This window comes from Carlito syrichta, unplaced genomic scaffold (genome assembly GCF_000164805.1).
Source record: "Carlito syrichta isolate Samal-C Ts95f unplaced genomic scaffold, Tarsius_syrichta-2.0.1 Scaffold306787, whole genome shotgun sequence".
Classification (NCBI taxonomy): Eukaryota; Metazoa; Chordata; class Mammalia; order Primates; family Tarsiidae; genus Carlito; species Carlito syrichta.
The window spans coordinates 147033-151362 of record NW_007250883.1 but is presented as its reverse complement, the minus strand read 5'-3'; positions in this window follow the sequence as shown (position 1 = coordinate 151362).

Below are 4330 nucleotides of genomic sequence, written 5' to 3'. Positions count from 1 at the left end.
AATATTGTATGATTTTACTCATATATGGAATCAAAAAAAGTTGAATTCAGAATCAAAGTAGAATAGTAGTTACCAGGGACTGGGGGCAGGGGTCGGGGTTTAGGGAGATGTTGGTCAAAGGATACAAAATTTCAGTTAGATAGCGGGAATAAATTCAAGAAATTTATTGTAAAGCATGCTGACTATAATTAATAACAATATATTGGATTCTGAAACTCTCTAAGAGTAGATTTCATGTTTTGCCAAAAAAGAATGTATACGGTTGCATATGTTAATTAGCTCAATTGAGCCATTCCACAATGTATATGTATTTCAAAACATACATGATAAATATATTCAGCTTTTGTGTATCAGTTTTAAAGAATTATTATTGACCTTCTGGTATATGCACCATCATTCAAGAACCATACCTTTTTAAATTAGTGTCATTAAGTATATCAACGGTAAAAAAGTAACTGGGTACCAGGCATGATGACTTTCATCTGTAATCTCAACACTTTGGGAGGCTGAGACATGAGGATCATTTGAGGCCAGGAGTTGAAGATCAGTCTGGGCAGCATAGCAAGACCCTGTCTCTCCAAAAAAATTTAAAAATTAGCTGAGTGTGTTGGCGTCTGTAATCCTAGCTGTTTGGGAGGCAAAACAGAAAGATTAATTGCGCCAAGCTGGAGGCTGCAGTAAGCCAAAATTGTGCCACTGCACTCCTGCCTGGGTGGCACAGTAAGACCCTGTCTCCAAAAAAACAAACAACAAAAAAAAACAGTAACTGAGGGCTAAAAATTACATTTTATAAGTTTATGGCCAATCCACCTATAATAACATTCTCTGATATTCCTTATTATCTCCCTATTGAGATTATGTTTTAACTCGAAGGATTCTCTAGATTGTTATTAGAATGAGCATCTAGATTTTGTTTTTGTATCTGTCATGTATCTGGTTACAAAAAATATATAGTAGTTCTCACTTGTGAAAAATCTCAAAATCCTAAATTTGATTATATGTTCAGTGATAATAAAGATCACTGATAATATTTAACAGATACCAGCAAACAGATAGATGTTTGTGATTTGAGCTTTTGGAAAATTTTTCTCTTCTAAATATAATAGTATTTTTTCAATGTTGGTGGAGACAGATCTAAGTTTCATTTTCCTATACCCTAGTCTATTTCATTTTCCATTTTCATATTTTAGTAAAAAAATAAATGGGAAGTGCAAACTTTAAATAATATCAACCATTAATATATTTGAGATTGCAATTTAAATTTCTGCCCGAGTGTTTCAAAAATACAAATTGGACATTTTTCTTTTAGATGAGTTTTATTATAAATTGTATGTGTTCATTGTAAAAAAAAAAAAAGATTCAAACAGTTCGAAAGCATATAAAGTAAAAAAAGCTCCCTTCTTTTTACATTAGGCCCCACAGTCTTCCAGAGAAAGCCACTGTTAATAGTTTATGTTCTTAAAAATATATATAGTTTATGTTCTTGCAGAAATTTTTCATGCATATATTTTTTACCCAAATGAGTTCATTGTATAAATTTTTTCCAACTTTTTTTTTTTTACAAAATAGCAGGTTATTAAGCTTTTAAAAATTATTCCTCAATACTTTAAAATTATTAGAAATTATTTTGGAATTTGTTTTTTAAAGTATATATGGCTATTTTTTGTAAATAGTAAAGGAAAATGCATTGTTCTTGACTTAAATTTCTTTTATTTAACAATGTGAGTGACTTTTTCCAAGTATTATTCACTTTTTTTTGGTTCTGTTTTCTGTTTCTTACTCCTGTCTCCCACGACTTTTCTTGTTTCTTTTTTCTTCATTGCACAGGTATTTATTATCTCGTGTGCCAGGCACCATGCAAGATGCTGCATGTACCATGTTGAAGGGAGCAGACAGGACCTGCTTCCCTATGGATCTCACACTTGATCACAGGGGATTGGAAGCAAAGGAATAAGAGTAGGGAAAAGCATTTGGAAGTTGAATTGATCATAGTGACTGTGTTTCTTACTGTGTATGTTTTATATTTGTAACTTCAGTGTCACTTTTTAAAAAAAACTCTATTTTTACCTAAACATAAGCAGGAATGTGAGTACATTTTTGTCAGGTAGATTTCAAAAATCCATACACCATAATCCTACTCTGTTCTGTGGCAAAGGATAGTAGATATGTGCTAAGGCTATTTGCTCTGTCAGTTGCCTAGGATACTACTCCATGACTAACTGAAGTGTATTATGTGTTGCACTAAAATGCTCTACTTGTTCATGTTTTCTGAAAGTGTACTCTCTGTACCTTTTTGTGACCTTTGAATTTTATTTTAAACAAAAGGAGAAAATTCAGATGCCATTTTTATTTTATAAAAAATAAGTTTTAGTCCACTCACGGCTGTAATTTCAGCACTTTAGACTGAGGTGGGAGGATTGCTTGAGACCAGCCTGTGCAACGTAGCAAGACCACATCTTTACATAAAAATAAAAAAATTAGTCGAATGCGGTGGCACAGCTATACTCCCAGTCACTTGGAGGGATGAAGTGGGAAGATCACTGGAACCTGAAAAGTCTAGGCAGCAGTGAGCTATGATTGTGCCACTGCTGGGGGAGAGACCCTAGCAAAAGTTTACAGTCCCAGTAATTCTTGCAGAGCTTGCTATATCAGATTTATTTACCATCATGAAATACAAGTTCATACTGACAGATACTGTCAGTATTAAGTATGATGTACTGTGAAGTTGGATCTATGCCCTGAAGATTTTGCCTATGAATAAAAAAAAAAAAAATGGAATACCCACTGTATTGTGTTTTTTGTGATATACATATTATGTGTTACTGCAAGACAGTTTTTTAAATGATAGACATTAGTTTCATAATCGGTAAAGGGAAAAATTAGGTCAGGGTCAAGGGTATTTTATTTCAGGTTTTATCTTATTAGTTTTCTTGAAAAGTTATATGTTTCAGCTCAGTGCTTATTTGCTTTGTTAGGATAGATGTTAGAGATTCCTTTGAATAGTTAATGAAAGTTAGATTTTTTTTCTTGCCAAAAAAGGTACATAAACACATGAAATATTTTCCAATCAATTTCACAGGGTTTGGAAAACTCAAATTCCCTCCAGAAAGTTGCAATTATTAAAGTACATTACAAATAATGTTTCAACGCAACAGCATAAAACTCAAATTATACCTTAAAAGGTGAAAATTGGCTGTGCTCGGTGGCTCAGCCTGTAATCCCAGCACTTTGGGAGGCTGAGGCGCGTGGATTGCCTGAGCCCGCGGGTTTGAGACCTGCCCGGGTGACTTGGCGAGACCTCGTCTCTACAATAAATCAAAAACTAGCCGGGCTTGGTAGCACGCGCCTGTAGTTCTAGCTACTTGGAAGGCTGAGGCAGAAGGATCACTGCAGCCCAGCAGGTCGAGGCTGTGGTGGCCGGGAGTGTGCCACTGCACTCCAGTCTGGGCGACAGAGTGAGACTCCAACTCAAGAAAAAAAATGAAAATTAGCAATAATGTAAAATGTAAACCTACACAAAAGTCACCCTATTGCAAAACAAAGGACAACATTTTGTTTAAAGACCAAATAGTGAATTGGATTTAATGTGTATTTTTTAAACCCTTAAGAGTATCTCAAGCTTGGTTTAAATCTGTCTCTTAATTACAGAATAGATAAGTGAAACACATCTAGAAATCTTGTTTGAGTACATGCAATCATAGTATCTAACATGATAAAGTTACCACATGCTGGGTACTGTGCTGAGAGCAGCACATATTAACTCATTTAAACACTCCACTATATTGCCTCCTGGTCATTATTTTAATGTTGGGCAGTGCATATACGAGTTATTTTAAAACTTTTTTGAGAGTCTAAAATATTTGATAATATTTAAAAAGATATTTTTTTAAAAAAACAGTCTGCCTGATAAAAGTTTGTAACTTAGGAATTAAGCCAGTGAGATAAACATAGTTGACAAAAAATGTTGGCAGACAACATGTTGTAATTTATGTTACTTGCTTTTCTAATTAGAGCTTGAAAAGCAGAGAGAAAGTTTCTATTAAGTTTGGAGTGTCACCAACTGATGGAAAAGCAAAATTAAACGTAATTGAAAGAAGGAGAGAAGACAGAAAAATATGGATGCTGGAAAGGCATGGCATGTGGTGGGGTTATTGCCTCAGCTGGCTCTCGTAAGCATGAAAATGCCAGGGCGATTTCAGCTACCATTTCTGATCATAATCAACCACTAATTTTAGGCAATTTTAATATTTAAAACTTACTTTTGTTTCTCACCATATCATAGTTGCTTTATAGTTATTGGACACTTGGAAGACTTCAGAGAAAGTAATCA